The 21,778-nt window shown below is 40.7% G+C and overlaps 1 long non-coding RNA gene across 1 annotated transcript in view; it reads right to left on the bottom strand.

Moving 5' to 3' along the window:
• Positions 1–15,030, bottom strand: part of LOC131684957 (uncharacterized) — a 38,739-nt gene extending 23,709 nt beyond the window's left edge. Inside the window, exons 1-2 of the long non-coding RNA XR_009304717.1 lie at positions 14,859–15,030; positions 14,519–14,689 (exon numbers count right to left, since the gene is read on the bottom strand). This is a non-coding gene — a long non-coding RNA (uncharacterized LOC131684957). The remainder of the gene's footprint in view (positions 1–14,518; positions 14,690–14,858) is intronic.
• Positions 15,031–21,778: the final 6,748 nt, after the last annotated feature.

The raw sequence follows: 21,778 nt of genomic DNA, 5'->3' as shown, positions 1-21,778 counted from the left end.
ACCTCTCGAATCACCCATTCAATCGCACTTCTAATAAACGTGCATTCAAGTGGAGGGGGCTGTTTTCATCCTTCCTCGCTGTAGTCTTTTTAAATTTGTTTACGATTATCGTTCCGATTTGAAAATTACTTTTCCGTAAGGGGAGGGGAAGGGAAACGTTAAACTCTGATCGTAACGCTTTCATGCAATGGATAATAAGCACACTAATTGGAAATTGCGGGTTAAGAGCGTTGAAGGCATGGCACACGTAGGGATGCCAATTCGGAAAAGAAAAGTTGTTCCCACGTTGCACGATCCGAGAGAGGACACACGGTTGCTAGCAGGTTACCGGCATGATCCAGATAGCAGTACATAGTTTGATATTCCACCGCGCACAAAATTTGTTTATTTTCTCATCTTTGACGTCACCCTGCGAGATTGCGCGCTCTAAGAAATTATTTATGCAACCGGTAAAAAGTTTTTCACGTGAGCAGCTTCCTGAAGCAGCAGCATCAGAAGGACTTTGTTCCGCTGTCAGAGCGGGATACCACTAGAATGCGGCCCCTAACATGCAAAGAATTTTTCAGAAGGTAACGTTTTTTTCTCTCTATTTTCCATCAGTAGCACGGAAATGAGCTGCGATTAAAGAAGATGATCAAACGACAGTTTCGGAAAAAAATTCCTTTCCTATCGTCTCCCAGTAACTGAGTTACTGCAGAGTTTATACGTTCTTTGTATTCCAGCAGTGCATTTTGAGCAGTGACGTATCGAAAGGGGTACATGGTTCTACAGGGAAAAAATCAAATCACCATCGAATTGATATTAATTTAAAAATGCGGTCGTGACTTTGTTGGCTATAAATTGTAATAATAAATCTTCCGATCACATTTGGTAATGCAACGTACTAATTGGATATCGTTATGTGAACAAATGACCACCGGACTCGTTTGCAACCGGAAGAATTTAGGCGGAAATTGGAAAACGCCGATACATAGATTAATACAAATTGAAAGCCAACGGGCTGCCAAGTAGCGAAATTTATAATCGTCCAATCTAAAACGATAATCTGCCGGCCTGAGTTGATCTAACGCCAGAGATATGTATCCGGAAAAGGAAAGCCTACTCGAAATGTTGATCTCCCCCCGTCTCTTCAGGCGTTGAATCACAATCAGGCTGGTGGCAAATAAATATTCATCATTCGTCCAGAGAAAATCCATCATCATTGCCGCTCGCTGCACATTGATGCGGACCCGAACTACGAAAGCGTGCCCTTTAACAACGTCACGTTGGTCAAGTTTATTCGGAATCATTTATTTAACAACGAAAACAACAATTTTGCTTTCTAGAACATAATTTAGTCCTTGCTGCAAACCGGGACGCACTCATCGGACGCTCACTGGCAATCTTCCACGAGGATTGCCGAAACAAGGCCACCACCATCGCCGGTCGGTCGGTCGGTTGGTCGGTCGGTGTAATGCACTTCCACAGCAGGGCTTCACCCGTTGCTCTCACCCTTTTTTGTTGCAGCTGGGCCCGATTGGGGAAATCGTGGGGATCATTTGGATAAATAAGTAAACACCGAAACGCGCTGCCTACAGCTGCGTCGTCATGCTATCCGAATTCGGCGGGTGGATTGACTTTGTGCTCGGACAATAATATAGAGGGAGGGGGGGTGGTAGGGAAGGTCGAGCTCGCGCAAAGGACTTTCGGTTGATTGAGCTGTACCGTTCGTCGGGGATTCATTTGCGATTGATCTGGAATTCAAATGCCGGGACGTTTTGGTATAATTGGAGTGGATCCGAATTCGGGCACTAGTTTTTGGAATATAGTTGACGAACAGAAGGGGGAAGTTTATTTTTTGAATATATTACGACGGTTTTTTACCTATTTCACCTGTAGCAACATTTTGCTGAAAATTAAATCTTTTGGAATGAATTTAGAGTAAAATATGAGTTGACCTTTTTTGTAGTGCAAATAGGATTAAAGCATTTTTTTCAAACCTTTTGAAGTCGAAAAACACAAAGGGGGTTGATCAAACTAAAGGCTTCCTCTGCAGTATTAGAAACTGCTCGATTGTTGCTGATGCTCACCTAGCCTACTTGTAATAGTTGAATACTATGAGAAAGGCACTCGAAGCAGTGACGAAAATTTTCATTTCCAAATGTTAACTTTCAGTTGAATTTTCCGCAATTAGAATATATCGTCGCTGTTGTGCTATCTTATGACAAACGCCATTTTGGGGTAAACTGAGTTAGATATGCCACATGACTCGTCTAACGAATCTCTATAAGATGGCGTTTCCAGAATTTTGAAATTTTGCTTGGTTACTGAAATATAGCGAGAAAAGTGATTAGAAATTGTGAGTTTTTTACTTCAAATCATTATGTCTTGGGATTGGCTCAAGTTATAATGAAGTTTTAGTTGCTTTTATGTGTAAAAATGTCGTAGGAACACAATGGCATAATAATTTTCAAAAGAATAATACATGTATTGGGAGAAAAACGCAGTTTTAGCTTTAAACTGGTAATATAACATATTTGGCAACACTGTAACCAAAAATAACTATTTTTTCTAGATTCCCTGACTCATTTCCTTCAAAATGCATCCAACCGATTGTTTACAGACCAAATTAAACCAAAGATATGAATAAAAGTTCCTAATTGGTGATTTTTTTCTATGGAAAATTTTCCATGCACGATTATGACACGTCATACAAATTTTTTCATCAATACACACCTATGACACGTGTGAGTGCGACTTTTGTTAACATTTTTAGTGAAAACTCGCAACATAGTCAACCGATCTTCGTAATATTTGAGAGATTAATACAGAATAGGTAGAAGCATCAATTGTCTTCTCTGATTTGTTTCTACCATTTTTAAGTTTCATGATATTCAATCTCAAACTTTAAAAATCGTTTTTCTCGAAATGTGCAAAATGACGCTTGTCATAAGATAGCACAACAGCGACGATATTGGCTTATTTCAAATTAATACATTTTCATTTACCAGTCAAAGCCGTCATCTGCTCTGTAGTGGTCAGTTGTGGATTCAGGGTAGTTTATTTATTTTTATTGGGCACTGCCATTGTTCTCCCCAGGGACTATCTCTCGGTATTACTTCTGGGTGGATGGCTGTACTTGATGTACTCACTCACTCTCGCTCACGCGTTCATACATCCTGTATGAGGCTTACTTTGGTGCTCGCTCTGTCACACCCTGATTCACTCTCTAACACTCCACATGGGGCTTACTTTTGTGCTCACCTGTATCACGCTATGCGAGGCTGACTTAGATGCTCACCCTTCACTCCTCTGCCACGCCACGAGGTATCAATAGCTAAGTCCCAACATACTACGCTACGACCCTCCCGTCTTGGCATGAGGCAGTCCACATAGACGCCTATACACTCGCTCTTCTGCCTTGCTTCGGGGTGGCTGGGTTTACCCCTTGCCAGCCGCTGCGCCAAACCTGCCTCAGCTTGAACAGACCATTCACTCACTTTTTTTGCGCTCGGCCCTTTCCGCTCCAACCACTAGTTAGTCGTGTCTGTCGTCTGTTGCTCGGTGCGCCAGATTCCCAGTAACCTGTGGCTTCTTCATATTTGCCTCACCGAAGTGACGCGAAGGTCCACCTATTGCATGGTTACGGGCTCATCTTGGCGCCTTTACCCAGGACCTCTTGGGCCAAGGCCTTGTACACCGCACTTGATTGTGCGCCTCGCTTCAGCACCAAGAGCATTTTGCCGATATTGGTGCGTCTCACGCTGCGCACGTCTTGCCCGAGGGCCGAGAGGCTTTCAGCCGCCCGCATTGACTTAAGGACGTCAGCATATTTGTCCTCGTCGGTTTTTACCTACAAGGCCTCGCCTCTGTCCTTGGCCTTCTGTGCTGGTCGCGAGGTACGCTTGGCGTCGGCTTCCTCCTACTGACCAACTTCCAGGGGTTTTCGCCCCCTGTCCCGGTTGGGCCGGGTTGCTAGATCTGAGGTAGCCAGAGAATAGTGTAAGGTGATATTCCGGGCGGGCAGGGCCGCTTTTAAACGCAAAATAGTGCTAAGCAAGTCCACCTGCTACTAGGAGCTGTGCAGAGAAGTAGACGTTAATCCCTGGGGCGATGCTCACCGTATCGTTATGACCAGGATCAAGGCTCCAATGACGCCAGTCGAAATGTGCGCTGACAAACTGAAAATTATCATGGAGGGTCATTTCTCGAAGCTCGACCCAACCGCATGACCGCCTACACTGCACGATGATGCAGATGGGGGAAATGCTGGTGACAATCGAGTTTCCTACGACGAGCGTCATATAGTGGTAAAAGAGCTGAAAGCGAAGAAAGCTCCCGGACCAGATGGTATCCCCAATGTGGAACTGAAGACTGCGATCCTGGCGTTTCCGGACATGTTCAGGATAGTCCTACAGAAATGCCTGGACGATGGCTACTTCCCAGATATATGGCTGTTTCCGACAGTACCTCCACAGGTTCGGGCACGCGGAGATCCCAGTCTGCCCGGACTGCCCAGGTGTAGACGAAACTACCGAACACATACTGTTCGTATGCCATCGGTTCGACGTCGAAAGAAGAGCAATGCTTGACGTCTGTGGCTGGGACACAACCCCTGATACCCTTATTCAGCGGATGTGTCAAGCGGTGGAGAAGTAGAACGCAGTCTCGACTGCAACCACCCAGATTGCCAGTAGGCTACAGGTAATTTGGCGCACCGAGCAACAGACGACGGGCACGACTAACTAGTGATTGGTTAGTTGGAGCGAAAAAAGCCGAGCGCAGAAAAGTGATTGAATGGTCTGTTCATTCTGAAGCAGGTTTGGCGCAGCAACTGGCAACCGCGTAAGGGGTAAACCCAGCCACTCCGAAGCAAGGCAGAAACGCGAGTGTATAGGCGTATAAGTGGACTGCCTCATGCCAAGACAGGAGGGTCGTAGCGTAGTATGTTGGGACTTAGCTATCGATGCCTCATGGCGTGGCAGAGGAGTGAAAAGGTGAGCATCCAAGTCAGTCTCACACGGCATGTTAAGGGTGAGCACAAAAATCAGCCTCACATGGTATGGTAGAGGCTAGCACAAAAGTAAGCCTAGCAAGGAATGAAAAAGGTGAGCACACAAGTCAGCCTCGTATGGTATGTCAGAAGTGGGGCCTAAGAAAAATGTCCCACATGGGATGCCAGGGGGAGTGATAGAGGTACAATAAAGTGGCACGAACGAGAGTGAATCAGGTGATAGGGTGAGCACCCAAATCAGCCTCACATGGTATGGGTGGGGCGAGCACAAAAGTAAGCCTCGCAAGGAACGAAAAAGGTGAGCACAAAAGTCAGCCTCATGTGGGAGTGTTTCAGAGTGAATCAAGGTGCGATAGAGAGAGCACCCAATTAAGCCTCATACAGGACGTATGAACGCGTGAGTGAGAGTGAATGAGTACACTAAGTACAGCCATTCCCCCAGAAGTAGTACCGAGAGGTAGTTCCTGGGAGGAACGATGGCGGAACCCAATGGAGTTTAGTCGGTATTAATGGCAGCGTCACCATTCGAGCCCGACACGACCCCAGTGCACCCCCTGCGGTAAATTGGACCTTACCAATAGCACGTGTACTGGGCTAGGACGTAAAGGTTTTCTCCATTGTAAAAAAAAAGATATATGGAAGATCCAGAATCTGGTGTTGCTGCCAAAACCAGGGAAGCCATCAGGAGATCCAGCATCGTATCGGCCTCTACGCCTGCTGGATACTCTTGGTAAGCTTCTGAAAAGGGTCATCGTCAACAGACTGACGACCTACGCTGAAAGTGAGAACTAGGGTTGTGGTACCGGTAATACCGGTACCGAAAATCCCGGGAATACCGACCCATTTTTGGTACCGTAATACCGGTACTGAACAAAAGCCAGTACCGGTATTTTCGGTACCATACAATTTTTTTATGAAAGATGCAACATGACTTTTAATTATATTAATTACCTTCTAGATGTATCGTTGAGCTAACACCTTTGTGGGGGAATGAGGTGGGGCCATGATCATAATAATTCTAGAAGTTGTACATTGTTAGCTCCCATTGTACAGAACGGAATGTTCGAATTAGGGCACTATTTTGTCGAAATTAAATTTTACCGATCTTTTTTCTAAATAGGCCCTAAATAGGCCACACCAAAAGGCTCGCATAGAGAGTCCCCTGGTAGTGGACACATCAGTTTTCAACGACAAAAAAGGCAACTCAAATTTTTCTAAAAACTATTCGCGAATGCGCTGAGAAATTAACTTTTAACGATCTTGTACTAAATTTCAAAATATTCACATCTAATGTCAGAGACGTAAAAATTTGCTATGATTTTTTTTATTAGCGACATTCTAATTGGTTTCCATTATTCACTGGGTGGCGCGTAATAAGACTATGGTCTAAGTCATGTCTGTATTTGGTTTGCTCTTAAACCTTTATCTATAAAAGAACGAATAGCGATTTAGTAGCTAACAATTTTAGACTTGGTGAACTGCTTCAAATGGGGCGATTTGTAATTATTGATGACAGCAAAACTCCATAGTTTACAGGAAAGCAAGGAGCGTTGGTATACATTAGAGAACAGTAGCCAAACGACATAAATGTCGAAACCAATTTACAGAAAAGCAAGAGGGGAAATGCGAGCACCCTGCTCAGAGATCGCTTTGATTTACTGTTGTTGATAGGGTTTCTTATATTTACAATCTGTGAAATCGAAGAAAATCGCACCGCTTAGCAGTTATCGATTTCAAAGTGGCCTAGATTTCGAAATAAAGAAGGTGCTGCATACGAAAAATATCTTCTGCTGAAATGAGTCATGCCATACCGAAGCAATTAAAAACAATAAACATGTTTTTGATCAGCACAAATCAATCATCTGAGAATAAGGTCATCAGTTTAAGCATTCAATTTCACTTTGAAGCTTCTTTCGATTTTTTTAAAAAAATATTCGAGTACCGGTACTTTACCGGTACTACCGGTTCTGAGGGCTTCAGTACCGTAGTACCGGTTCTCGCCAAAAAGGGTCGGTACTGCGAACCCTAGTGAGAACGGACTATCGCAGAGGCAGTTCGAGTTCCGGAAAGGGATATCGACGGTGGAAGTCATCCGCACAGTCATCGCGAACGCGGAGAAAGCATTGAAGCAAAAGAGAAGGGGTAATCGCTACTGCGCCGTGGTAACGATAGACGTGAAGAACGCGTTCAACAGTGCTAGCTGGGGTGAATGCGGTTTCCGGACTATCTATGTAAGGTTTTGAAAAGTTACTTCCAGAACCGAGGAAAGCAAGATGGGGCAGAGGTCGATTAGGATTACGGCGGGAGAACCTCAGAGCTCCATACTCGGCTTAACGCTCTGGATGGATTCTTTGGCTCTACGCTTGTTAACAAGGTTACGTAGACGTTTGTACACATTATGATCATTAAAATCATTAGTCGTTTTCCATTTTTTGTATGCAATATCACGATCGATCATTACTCTGCGAATGGATTCTGTGAACCACCGATTTTTCTTTGGAGTAGGGTAAAAAGTACGAATGGGCACGTAGTCGTCATGAATTTTTTTCATCACGGAATTGAAAAAAATCAACAGGTCATCTGAGTCACTTTCTCTGTAAAAATTGGTCCAATCGGCAGAATAAAAAGCACTCGTTAGTCCCGGAATATCGATGGATGCATAATCGCGATATTGTACTATGCTAGGAGTAAGGTTTATATCAAAATCGATCGAGGCAAATATGAGATCGTGATTTGATAAAACTGGAGCTTCTACCTGGTTGAATAGTAATGTTTTGGAAACATCATTGGAGATAATCAAATCAATCTGGGATGAACCGTTTCTGTGGAAATGTGTAGGTTCATTTCCAAGACTTGACATAGAATACATGGACAGTAGATTTTTCAACCTTGTTGTTTTATTACCTGTAAGATCCATCAGATTTGTGTTAAAATCCCCAAGAAGGTAAATGTATTTGTAATGCATCCCATGACTTGATAGTATGTTATCTAATACATCGCAGCAATCCGCATCTGGTGGATTGTAAAATGTAACCAGTAGAATTTTGTTTTCATTAATAATTATTTCTATCGCAATGAACTCGGTGTAAGCAGAACCAACTGTACCAGTGGACTTGTCGATTACATTATATTTTAAGTTATTTTTTAAGTAAATCAATAATCCTCCTCCCAATCTACCCTTTCTATCATGCCGCACGATGTTGTACCTTTCAACCGCAATAACATTATCGTTCGTTTTGTCGTTCAACCACGTTTCATTAATACAAGCTACATCCACCTTTGATAACTCAATAATATGGCGTAATTCATCTAGTTTGCAGAGCTTACGGGCGCAAATACTTTGGCTATTCATACAACATACTGACAACTTAGCAGGTAGCAAGGCAGAACGCATAACAGTAGCAGGTAAAGACCAGCTCGTAGAGGTATGCCCTAAGGCATTGTCAGCCATTAAAGGAGTTAACAAAAGCAACCATTAAGAGAAAAAGTAAATTGAGCACATTCTTATCATCTAAAACATTTAAAATAAACAAATCCAAAACAATCATTCTTCAAATTTCAAATAGGCGACGCAAACTGTTCCGCATTTTTAATTTAACACATGTGTTTAGACACCGGTGTCGGTAGCGCACTCGTGATCAGCACCAAAAGAGTATTCATCAGCCAGCCTCAATCCAATAACAAGTAACAGCAACAGCAACGGCAACAGCAGCTAGCAATAGCAGCAACCACTCGAACAGACTTTCAGGAAGGAATCATAGGATTGCACGGGACGGGTGTGGAAGGAAAAAGAAAAACAAAATCAGGATAGGATTAAATTTGTTGAGTTAGACGATTCAATTCGTATTCCGATGACACAGCTATCTCTCGATCATTCAGGGTTTTCTTGACGAAGACGATTCCGTTTCGGGTAAAAACATTTCCAATTTTTCCGGCCTTTTTCAATTGCAGTGCTTTAGACCTCAAATCCCTTGCAGCCGGTGGTAAATTTTCGTTGATAAATATGCGTTTGTTTACGGCGAATCCAATCTCAGAGAGAGACAAGGAGCGGGAGCGTAGGTAACGAGCATAGAAATCGTTTCTCTGGACTGTGATCGCGAATTGTATTAGCAGAGCATACACTTTACCAGCAACTGGATCTCCTTTAACTAGCCGTCGTATATCGACGAGAGGAAAATTGTTTTCACTATACCCTAGTGAAATGCACCAAGTGCGGAAGTAATCGGACAGATTCGCTCCATGCACAAATGGAATTCCTGTGACGATGAGATCATTCGTTCGCGTGAGACGGTCCATAGCGATCGTGCAATCCGTTTTGTTTTTCTCAATCGATGCGGTGAGTTCTTTGAATGTTGTGTTGTTTTCCTCTCGTAACTTGTCGAAATCACGAGTTATATCATCTCTCAGCTTCTCCATTTGGGTAGTGAGAGCGTTACCCAAGTTTTCGATGTCTTGTTTAGAGCTTCGCTGATTGGTGGAGAACTGAGATCTCATGAGGTTAGCGAGTTCGGTGTTACTCATGTCGTTAGTAGGGGTACGACTAGACTTTGAAACTGAGTTTCCACGAAGCCGTTTGGGAGCACTATCTTCATTTGACATGGTGAGTTGATGACTAAAGCGCGAATCACCGATATAAACCACTGTTCACACTGCTCGAATATAACGTTGTTGTTGGTACAGCTCCAGAGCGAATAATTGCACAAATATTTTTTCTTATTTGGCTTCAGTCCGTGGTTTTCTAAACAGGATAACACTGTCACTGATAATGCGGTATAAAATTTTTACACTGGCGAAAGTGGGTGACAACCCGATGGATAATAACCGCGTAATTACAACTTGCGTCGCGACAATCGATCTACGTACACATCATTCTACCACAGACAGACAGACTCCACAATCCAAAGTAGCGCACTTATCAGTCTGCTTCACTGACTGTGGAAGCATGCAGCGCAGTGCTCTGCCTGCCGATCGATAGGCAAATGAGATTGTATGATCAATTATGTTCCTTAAATAGTCGATGGTGACGTCATTCATAGAAGCGTAGCGCGCTAGGTACATGAATCCGTCGTGTCATACTTAGCAAGCGCTACCTTCTGTGTGCAAATGTTTGGTATTTTGACTGTTATACATTATTTAAATTTTTAATGCTGTGACATTAAAAAAATATATGGGATCATTGGAATCTATTCTCAGAAATATTTCGATATGTGTAATCATTTCGAAAAATTATTGAGAGATGGCTGAATTGTAAGTGTTTAAAACCTAACCACTTTTCGTTATATACCATCTCTATTGAATTTGCAAAATGCACCCCCATATCGTAGGCGTAGTCCTACGTCAAAGAAACGACGAAAATTCATCCATAAATAATAATAGAGTTATGAGCATTCAAAATTATGACACAAAAACCTCACATCGATAGATTTTAGAATGGCACATAGCCCCATAGTCAGTGTTTCACTTCTCGACAGGTCAACCGGCTTCGGTATCCTCAATGGAAATATCACTATTTGTTTTTTATTTTTGCTAAATGATCTTAATTTAGGTTACGTCTATAATTAACTGTTATTCAGTGTAGTCTCGGAATCATAGAAGCTTTAACCGCAGCGTTGGACTCATCTTCTGGCTGCTGTTGTTGTATTTGTGTTGGGCCATGGGCGACCTCTCCGCCGCCGAGGTAGTGTGGCAGTAGGCCCATTGGCGATGTTCATTTGGGTGTCGTTCTCGGAATCTTGGAGCGGGCTGGTCGTGATTAGGCGCAGTGGCAGGTACTCGACGGTGAGCCGGGTGTTACATGAAACGCATTCTGGTGGAGGTACGTTGGACACGATGTGGGCGTGAGTAACACGGGTGTGCCCCACGCGGAGTCGGGAAAGTATTTTCTGTTCTCTCTGGCTGCCTCGGGCGGTCCAGATGTCAGTTGAGGCCTTGACCTTTTGCGTATGACCTTGGGATCTTCGCCAGTGGTTGGTGAATCTGTGCTTTAGACTCGTGTTGCCTCTGATACCGCTGTGGCCCGGGACCCAGCAGATTGTTACCAGTGGGTCTCGATGATTCTCGATGGCCTGAACGCACCCGTAATATCCCGTGCTTGGAGGTTCCGCTTTCGACGTCTCTTAGGACCGAGAACGAGTCGGTGAATATGACCGTCGGTGTGTCGGAGGTTCTTTTGGCTATTGCCACTGCAATGGCGGCCGCTTTCGCTGAGAATATTCAGCAGGAGCCGGGTAAGCGGAAGGAGAGCCCACTCCCCACGCCACTGATTCCCGCGCCTCCTCCGTCGTCAGCCTTGGAGCCGTCGGTGAAAATTTGGTAGTGTCGTGCGTACCTTCGGTATACTAGTTGTCGGTACTTTATCATTATACTGCTCGGGTGGTCGCTAACCTTTATTATACGAGCAAGGCTGTCGTCAATATTTTGTTCGGAGTCGTACCAGGCCCGTAGTCTCACTCGGTGCAGCCGGGCGATGGGTGGGAGGGGATTGCCGGTGAATTCATGGTGTATGTTGCGTCCAGGCTTCGGCATGTCATCTCGATCCCGTCCAGGCTTCGGCATGTCATCTCGATCCCGTAAAATATTCTACTGTGTATTAGGGATCTTGCGCGGTTCAGTGCTCCTCGGCGGTTGTTCTTAGGGTGGCGGGAGCAGATCGTGCGGACCAGCCGCTTTCTGCTCTCGCAGACTTTTTTTAATCGTCGGAAATGAGGCATCATGGTTGGTTGCCGATCGAGCGTGATCCCGAGAACTACTGGTTCCTTTCGGAACGGAACTACAATGTTGTTAAGAGGTATTGGTCGGGCGTTGGCTGGGTGATATGTGCTGCAGCAATGTGTTATGGAGCACCTTTCTACTGCGATGTTGAAGCCGGTCGCGAGTGCCCATCGGCCGACCGCGTTGAAGCCGCCTGGAGGGATATCTTTGGACGGGGTATAGTTCTCCCTAGGACTACCAAGACGATGTCATCTGCATATTCGAATACGTAGGTGATTTCGGGTAGCGCGGCGAAGAGCGAGTTCATCCTCACGAGGAATAGGGTAACAGCTAGTACTGATCCTTGCGGCACTCCGTTAGTCTCGCGGAACTCGTCGGATAATGTGCCGCCTACGCAGACCCGGAAGCGGCGGTTGGTTAGATAGTTTTGAATGAACACACCGATGTTTCCCTGTATGCCTCATCGCTCTAATTCTTGTAGTACGCCTTCGCACCAGACGGTGTTGTAGGCTTTTGCCACGTCGAGAATGGCGATGTCGGCGTGGAAGTTTTCGGATCTGGCTTTGTCCAGTATTTCACCGAGGGAGCCTAGGTGGGCTCCAGTACCTAGTCCCTTCCGGAAGGCAAATTGGCGTTGGTCGAGAAGTTTATGGTCTTCCAGCCACGTGGTCAGTCGTCGGTTAACCATTCTCTCCAGGATCTTCGATGTGCATGATAGCAGCCTGATTGGTCTGAAGTCACTAGGGGTACGAGTGCCCTGCCACTTTTTGAGGATGGGGACCACATGGGCCAGTTTCCATTCCTCTGGGAAAGACCCTCCTTCCTAAATTGTGTTGAATGATTCTAGGAGAGCCCTTTTACCTCCGGGGGGGGGGGGGGGGGGAGATGCCAAAGCATCGGATAACCGGGGCCATCGAACTTCCCTCGTGCAGTACTGAAGGCGACGGCGAGTTCAGATTCCGTGAAGGGTTTATTGTAGATGGCTGTGGAGTGTGGCGTGAAGGTAGCAGGTGCGGCTTGGAGTTATCTTATTTGTTGGGCGAATGCTGCTGGTAGGGCTTCGTCGGCGGATAACGATTTGAAATGGCATCCTATCCTGTCCGCGATTTCTTCAGGGTCTGTGATGGTGACGTCGTTGACTGCTAGGGAGTAGCCGTTTTGTAGGCGTTTTCCGCTGAGCGCGTTAACCCGTCTCCACAGCTCCGTAGTTGGAGAATCCGGATGAATTCCGTCCAAGAAGTTGTTCCAGCTTGTTTCCTTAGCCACTTGGATTGTTTTCCTTGCGGTGTTCCTGAACGTCCTAAAGTTATCCGCTCTTTGGTCACGGAGGGGGTGATTGGGTGATGTTTTTTGTAGGGTGCGGAGTGCTTTCCGGCGCGCTTTGATGGCGGCTGCAGCTTCCGGATTTCACCAGTGTACGGCTCGGTGTGGTGGTGCACCGCTGGTTTGGGGGATACTTTCTTCAGCTGCGTTGACAATTATTTCCGAGAGTTCGATCGGCGTGTACGTGCGGTCTCGGTCGAGTTGGGATTGTATAGATGCGTCGTAGGCGTCCTAATCGGCGTTGTCGTACAGCCAGCATCTGCGCCTGGTGGTTTTAGATGGGGGGTAATTGGTGTGTAGTTCGATGGGGAAGTGGTCGCTCCCAGCCGTGTCGTTGACCGTGTATCAGCCACATAACCCTGCGGTGGAGCTAGAAGCAAAGGTGATGTCGATGGCGAGGCTTTGTTACCGCGGATGAACGTTGGGCTGCCGTCATTTAGTATCACGGCATCGACTTTTTCGATGGGTTGGACAATCTTGTTGCCTCGGTGGTAGCACTTGTCTGAGCCCCAGGCCGAGTGGTGGGCGTTGAAGTCTCCCAGAATGACGAATGGGGCTGGGATCTGGTTGATCAGGCTGATTAGTTGATTTTTTATATTGGTGACCCCCTGTGGGAGGTAGATGCATACGATGGAGCAGCTGGTGGGGGTCTAGATTCTCCTGGCAACCGCGATCAGTGCAGTGTTGAGCGAGATGTAGGTCGATAAGAGTTCAACCTTTATCATGTTGTCTGGTTATTCGCCAGGTATTGTGAAGCTGGGTCTCTGCTAAGTAATTGTATAGTAAATACCTTCAAGGACTACTACTCAGGATACGAATTTAAAGTCATAGTCGATCTCTGTTCTTTAGAACGATACCAAGCGTCGTATATAATTTTTTTCGATTTTTAGATTTTTCGCGAAATGGTCCTCTTTTAAATTGAAATACGTCTAAAAATTTCATAGAAATCGACACATAATTACGTAACAAATCACTATAAAAAATCTACCGTGCGTCGCAAGAGTAAGAAATTTTTAAAAATTTTGTGAAAATTTCAGAACGATACCAAATTATTTGTTCGAGTTACTATTTCCGGCCAGCTCAAAAATACGGTTTTTAAGAAAACTCGGTTTAATTTTTCAGTAACTCAGGATATACATAAGAGATGTTGCGCAGAACTGAAAATTTGAGTAGTTGTATATTATTACCGCCTTTTACATTTTGATATATTATTTTTAAGATCCTGAAGCACATTTTGTGGGGATATACAAAAACAAAAATTTTTAGTGGTTCAGTGTCATTAAACAAAATGCACATATTATAAATTTATACCGGCACCACAAAACTATCAATTCCAGCCTAAATGGGGGCTGATTGGTCCCAGTTTTTAATATAGTTTGGCTGGAATTGCTCCCGCTATCTTTGTTTTGCTCTTGTATGTTGTAGTTCAATACTTTTTACATTTATTTTGCACCTGAAACCAAATTTTGAATTTGAGCTTGATGTACTTACCACCTCCATCAATTGCCGAAATGTTATTTTTTTCCTCCCACCAACATTGCCATCGGTGACACCACACTAAGCCTAGTCGGCTTCCCTTGTCCCAAATGCGACCTTCGGTGAAATCCCGTGCATCCTATGCGAACATATGTGTGGATGTGTTTCTTCCCTTCCATTTCATACCTACGGCCGATGAAACGGTAGGTCAAAGCGATTGCAATCTGTCACTTGGGGATTTATCGGTCAAGTTTGGTATGGCTAACTTTAGCCAATGTGAGTACACAGTAAACTATGAACTATCTACAAATTTTTAGTTCGATCTAAATGGATAAAATAAACTGGAAAAACTTACGGAGCTGTTAAAAACGGATCCAATTGATCGATTATTCTGAAAGCTCGGTCCTCACTTTCCAATTAAATAACGTAATAAACAATGTTAAAGCAACAACCCTAACAGCTACGTTGAAAATTAGTGTGTAAGCGAACTTCTCCAGACTTGTCCGGTTCCGGTCTCTGACTGTGCTTTTACCATTCCTCCTGTCAATGCCTATCTCGTGTTCACGCATCCGGCCTACTGGGATTCATGTGAAAAACCACAACATTAGGCATTGGCTCTGCTGCCTGCGGAACGGCACCTAAACATACAACCGGAGCTACCAGCAGGATTCGGCTGTTGCTGACCAATCATCAATCAAGATGATGTGTGATGCTACTGGTAGAATGATGGCTACAGTAGGACGTTTCAATTTGCATTTACATTTTCCGTGCGATTTAATTCAAGCAAAGCTAATTTGACCAAAGTTAGGAAGCGTTCCTTTCAGATTAAAATATAGATAACCTATTTTCAAATGGTTCCCATTATTATGGCCAGTAACTGTAATTAAACTCGCAGTGTCTACAGCCAACGTACCACTTCCAACCGAAGCCTCCGTACCGTGACTTTTCATACGGTAGATCCAGTGCTGGCCTTCACAAGTTGGAAGATCAATTACGGGAGACTCTCGGGAAACGAGGAAATGGCTACGACGAACGGGGGACAAACATTGACGCACCGGAGAAGCCTACCGCATGTTATCGAACGGATCAAACTAATTCATAGAATCTTGACAGTTTTCGTCGTGGCTGTTAGCGACATCGACGGTTGGAGGGTGATGGTAGAGGAAAGAGAGAGAGACGAACGAAATCCGCTTCCAAATATGTGAGGTAGATGTTTGGCCATACCCGGCCAGATTCGGCTGTCCGGTGTCGTCAATCACAGCGGATCACAAACGACAATCGCGACTAGGTTCGCCTTCGGTCGCGCTGTCCAGTGTTTGGCCTGGGAGAAATTTATGAACGCCGCTGGAAATGCCTTAATTGGATTCGGAGCTTTCTCTCGTTATTTATAGGTTTGGTTTTTCTCCCTTCGGAAAGGAAGTCACCGGAAGCCATCGGCACGGGAAGAGTTGAAGGCAGTTTTGTGCGTAGTTAGATGAATTGATCTCAATAATTTAAGGAATCTCTTTTGAAAGTTGTGACATTTATGAGTTTATGTTTTATACACACATTTGTGGAGCAATTAACCCTTTCAAGCCCAACTTTTTTCTAGTGCATGTACGGTTCCAAAACTACTTTTTTCTTGTAAATGTTGGGGTCAAGAAACACGAAAAACCTTTTTTCATAAAGATAGGTGCTTTCCTCGCAGTGCTAGAAGCTACTCAATTTTTACCTTCCAATGCTCAATACAATTATCCTAGAATATTTACAATAGTCCAATTGCGTGGAAAACGTAGCCAAAAACAGTCTAAATTGATAAGTTTTATCAATTTTTAATAATATTGCAACGTAATGAAGATATATGAAAAAATCATTTTCCGTTAACTGTTCCTGGCAGCACTGCTCCATTGGAATCCAATCAGGGTACTTACAATAACTTCAGTTCTAGAGCTGATCCTTTTAGCTGTATAAACTCAAATGAAAGGCAATTATTAGCCTTACTTGTTTTGTGAGCAAGTCCTTCCTCAAACAAAAGTTATATCTGTTTAAAAACGTTGTTGTCCAAAAACAACATGGGCATGAATGGGATAAAGACAATGCTAAATTAAAGAAATAGTGAGCTGGATGCTTTAAACGCATCAATTATATTTTTGAAGAAATTCTCAAGCCAATCATTATGCAGTAGATACGTTAAACTCGTTCTGGAGTATTGCAGCGTAACCGTAGTGTAACCAAAAGCTCAAACTATTTATTGAAGAACCCGAACAGAGCTAAAATGAGCCAATCAAGAAATGATAAGTCATTGAAAGAAAACTGGCCTTGAAATACCTTAAATAAATTAACGAATAAATCAATCAATAAATAAAACAAATAAATAAATCAATAAATAAATAAATTAAAAAATAAATATTTTTGCGAATACATAAATAAATAAATAGATAATAATCACGCTCAAAGGATTTAAATCAAACGATATGGATCAAGCGATTTAAATCAAACGATTTAAAGCAAACGACTTAAATCAAACGATTTATATCGCTCGAATCGTATCGTACCAAAAATAGCAAACATAATTTCGAATTTAAAATCGCACGAGAGAGATAATTGAAACGCATTTTAAAACGTGCGACCTAAATCGTACGATTTTAAATCAAAGGATTTAAATCAAGCGATTTAAATCAAACGATTTAAATCAAGCGATTTAAATCAAACGATTCAAATCAAACGATTTAAGTCAAACAATTTAAATCAAACGATTTATTTCAAATGACTTAAATTAAGAGATTTAAATCAAACGATATAAATGAAACGATTCAATTTAAATGATTTAAAACACACAATTTAAATTAAAAGATTGAATTCAAAATGGTTTAAATGAAACGATTTAAACCAAACTAATAAAATCAAACAATTTCAATCAAACAATCCAAATCAAACGATTTAAATCAAACGAAATTCGTTTGATTTAAATCGTTTGACTTAAATCGTTCGGTTTAAATCGTTTGATTTAAATCGTTTGATTTAAATCGTTTGATTTGAATCGTTTGATTCAAATCGTTTACAATAAATCGTTTGATTTATATCGTTGATTTAAATCATTTGAAATAAATCGTTTGATTAAAATCGCTTGATTGAAATCGTTTGACTTAAATAGATAGATTTCAATCTATTTAAATCAAGGATTTAAATCGCTTGATCTAAATCATTTTATTTAAATTGTTTGATTTAAATCGTTTGATTAAAATCGTTTTATTTAAATCGTTTTATTTAAATCGTTTTATATAAATCGTTTGATTTATATAGTTTGATTTGAATCGTGTGATTTAAATCGCTTTATTTATCTCGTTTGATTTAAATCGTTTGATTTGAATCGTTTGATTTAAATCGTGTTACATAATTTGTTTGATTTAAATCGTTTGATTTAAATTATTTTGATTTTAAACCTTTGATTTGAATTGTGTGATTTAAATCGCTTGATTTATCTCATTTGAATTAAAACGTTGGATTTATATCGTTTGATTTGAATCGTACGATTTAAATCTTTTGATTTAAATCGTTTTGTTTGAATCGTTTGATTTAAATCATTTGATTTTAATCGCTTGATTTAAATCGTTTGATTTAAATCGTTTTGTTTGAATCGTTTGATTTAAATCGGTTGATTTTAATCGCTTGATTTAAATCGTTTTTATTTCAAATCGTTTGACTTAAATCGTTTGATTTGAATCGTTTGATTAAAATAATTTGATTTGAATCGTTTGACCTTAATCGTTTGATTTAAAACGTTTGATTTAAATCGTATCATTTAAATCACTTGATTTAAATCGTTTCATTTTAATCGTTTTATTTAAATCGTTTTATTTAAATCGTTTGAAATAAATCGTTTGAAATAAATCGTTTGAAATAAATCGTTTGATTTAAATCGTTTGACCTAAATCGTTTGATTTGAATCGTTTGATTAAAATCATCTGATTTGAATCGTTTTACCTTAATCGTTTGATTTAAAACGTTTGATTTAAATCGTATCATTTAAATCACTTGATTTAAATCGTTTTATTTTAATCGTTTTATTTAAATCGTTTTAATTAAATCGTTTGATTTAAATCGTTTGAATTAAATCGTTTGATTTAAATCGTTTGATTTAAATCGTTTGATTTAAATCGTTTAATTTAATCGTTTGATTTAAATCGTTTGATTTAAATCGATTGATTTATATAGTTTGATTTGAATCGTGTGATTTTAATCGCTTTATTTATCTCGTTTGATTTAAATCGTTTGATTTGAATCGTTTGATTCAAATCGTTTGCAATAAATCGTTTTATTTACATCGTTAATTTGAATCGTTTGATTTAAATCATTTGAAATAAATCGCTTGATTTAAATAATTTGAAATAAATCGTTTGATTTCAATCGTTTGATTGAAATCGTTTGACTTAAAGAGATTGATTTCTATTGTTTGATTTAAATCGTTTGATTTAAATCGTTTGAAATATATCGTATGATTTAATACGCTTGATTTAAAACGTTTTATTGAAATCGTTTAATTTGAATAGTTTGATTTAAATCGTTTGATTTTAATCGCTTGATTTAAATCGTTTGATTTAAATCGTTTGATTTAAATCGTTTTATTGAAATCGTTTGATTTGAATTGTTTGATTTAAATCTTTTGATTTAAATCGTTTGATTTAAATCGTTTGGTTTAAATCGTTTGATTTAAATCGTTTGATTTATATCGTTTTGTTTGAATTGTTTGATTTGAATCGTTTGATTTTAATCGCTTGATTTAAATCGTTTGAAATAAATCGTTTGATTTGAATCGTTTGATTTAAATCGTTTGATTCAAGTCACTTAATTTATCTCGTTTTATTTTAATCGTTTGATTTAAATTGTTTGACTTAAATCGTTTGATTTAAATAGTTTGATTTCTATCGTTTGATTTAAATCGTTTGATTTAAATCGTATCATTTAAATCACTCGATTTAAATCGTTTTATGCAAATCGCATGATGTAAATCGCTTGATTTAAATCGTTTTATTTAAATCGCTTTATTTATCTCGTTTGATTTAAATCGTTTGATTTGAATTGTGTGATTTAAGTCGCTTGATTTATCTCGTTTGAATTAAAACGTTGGATTTATATCGTTTGATTTGAATCGTTTAATTTGAATCGTTTGATTTAAATCATTTGATTTCAACCGTTTGACTTAAATCGTTTGATTACATACAGAGCCGCAGAGAGGGGGGGGGGACCGGGGTATTTCCCCCCGGGCCCGGAGTTCTGAAGGGGGCCCGGATTTTTACCAGAAACTAAAATTTGACAAATACTTTTTCGACAAAAAATTAAACCTAAATTAAAAAAATTAAAACCAACCTAATTCTCGCATCGAAACAAGATCAGACTCGAGCGGGCATAGCGAAATTTGTTCATTGAATGTCATGTATGCAGCTCATCTGGGTTCGAATCCTAACCCCGCACACAGGAATAGAGATTTTTTATAGGAAAATTCCTAACCAGAATGAAGAAGCGAATGACCTTAAGGTTAAAATACCCAAAATCGAAACAAAAATATGATCAGACTTGTAAGGGTTTAAATTTAAATTTAAATGGTTTGATTAGAAGTCATGAGGTTGTCTTCAAATTTTGCTAATATGAAATCGATTTTTTTTATCTATCGAATTTCCAATCTTCGAAAGCGCTGGATTACTATCGAAAGTTATTATTGAAATCCTGCTTAGGGTTGCCACACCGGTTTTTGGGGGCGAATTCCGTGTCTTCGTTCAGGTAAATTCGAATTCACCCGGAAGAATCCACTAGATTACTTTGCAATTTTGAGTTGCCCTTTTCTCTACCAGGAATCGTCCAGCACCCAGTCCTCGTAAACATCATAATCGGGCTGCAGGCGCCAATTTTTAAGGAGGGCCCCTCTTGGCGTTGACAAATATTATTTTAAAAGTGTCATTTGGGTTTACTTTGTCCCATTGAACCTTGGCTTAAATGGATCAATGTTCCTCACAAAGATTCTCGAAAGAAACTGGAGTGTGATTTCACACCCCATGTTTGTTTACTGAGGAGCAGAGCGAAGCTCGCTCGGATTATCCTTCACAGCGAGAGTGGCTGGTGCTTTTAGATTCTTTGTGAATATCTGAGGAAGCGAAGTACTACACCCAACTAAATCAACAAAACTGTTAACAAATGCAAAAACATACAACTAAATGTGAACGGCACAGAGTGCTGACCAAAACAATACACTCTACGCTGAATGTGAAGAAAATAAGATATTTTTCCTCTTAGTGCTACGAGCTACTTAAGAAATAAAACAATGCATATTTATTTGTTTTTAAGCGATTTATACAATAAAAAGCAATAGAAGTGCTCCAAAATTCTGTCGAGTGATCACTTCAATTCGAAATTCTAATTGATTTCAACGCATACCCATTAGGGTGTCCCAAAATGACATCATGTTGAAAAAGTCATCGGGCTCACTTCTTAAATGAAAGGTTAGGGTATTGGGACCACTTTCTTCTTCGGAGTGAGTTTGCTAAAATGCTTCCTACTGGTGGCGACTTTTGATTTTTTGAAAAATGGGCCGATTTCGGATGAAATTTCAAATTTATGCCTGTTGAAGTGGTCCTGAACTGTCTTAGATTTTTTTTCAGCATTTTTTATTTTTCTGGAGGTCCAAACGGAGAAGTTTGGTTAGTTAGTTTGTACAAATTTTGAATTATAAGAGCGGCAGAGCTATTAAAACTTTGTAAAAAATGAAATTTTTGGTGTTTTTCGGTATTTTTTCTTCAAAACTGGGTATCTACAAAATTTTAAAAGTACAGAAAACACTTTATATAGTTGAGCCGAATTCAGGGGCGTAATTTTACTGAAGAAAGTGTATAGCTACGGCTAATCGGGTATGAGTTATTTAAATTTTTGTTAGATAACCTTTGACATTTTTAGCAATTTATCAAAAATAATGCTGTTCCAAAAAGTAAATTAGTTCAAATGTGCTTTGACCACACATTGTTTTTTGAAAAATAGAAGAAAAATTATGAAAAATGACGTCTGTACGTCTTTAGTATGTCAGGACGAGATTTAATGAGCATCTGATGATTTTTTTTTCGTAACTTAAATTACAATAATAATAACTTTGCTAATGACGCCAAGTCTCGAATTATTTTTTGAAGAGTTAATTCTCCATAATTACTTCTAGGAGGCATCTTCAACAAAACTATTGTGTCAGAGGATGCGCTGTATTCTGTTGTAAAACTTTTTCGAGGATATTTGCCCCAAATTTGACTATTTCTGAAT

The sequence above is a fragment of the Topomyia yanbarensis genome, chromosome 2 (assembly GCF_030247195.1).
Source record: "Topomyia yanbarensis strain Yona2022 chromosome 2, ASM3024719v1, whole genome shotgun sequence".
Lineage (NCBI taxonomy): Eukaryota > Metazoa > Arthropoda > Insecta > Diptera > Culicidae > Topomyia > Topomyia yanbarensis.
This window is presented reverse-complemented; position numbering and strand designations above follow the sequence as displayed.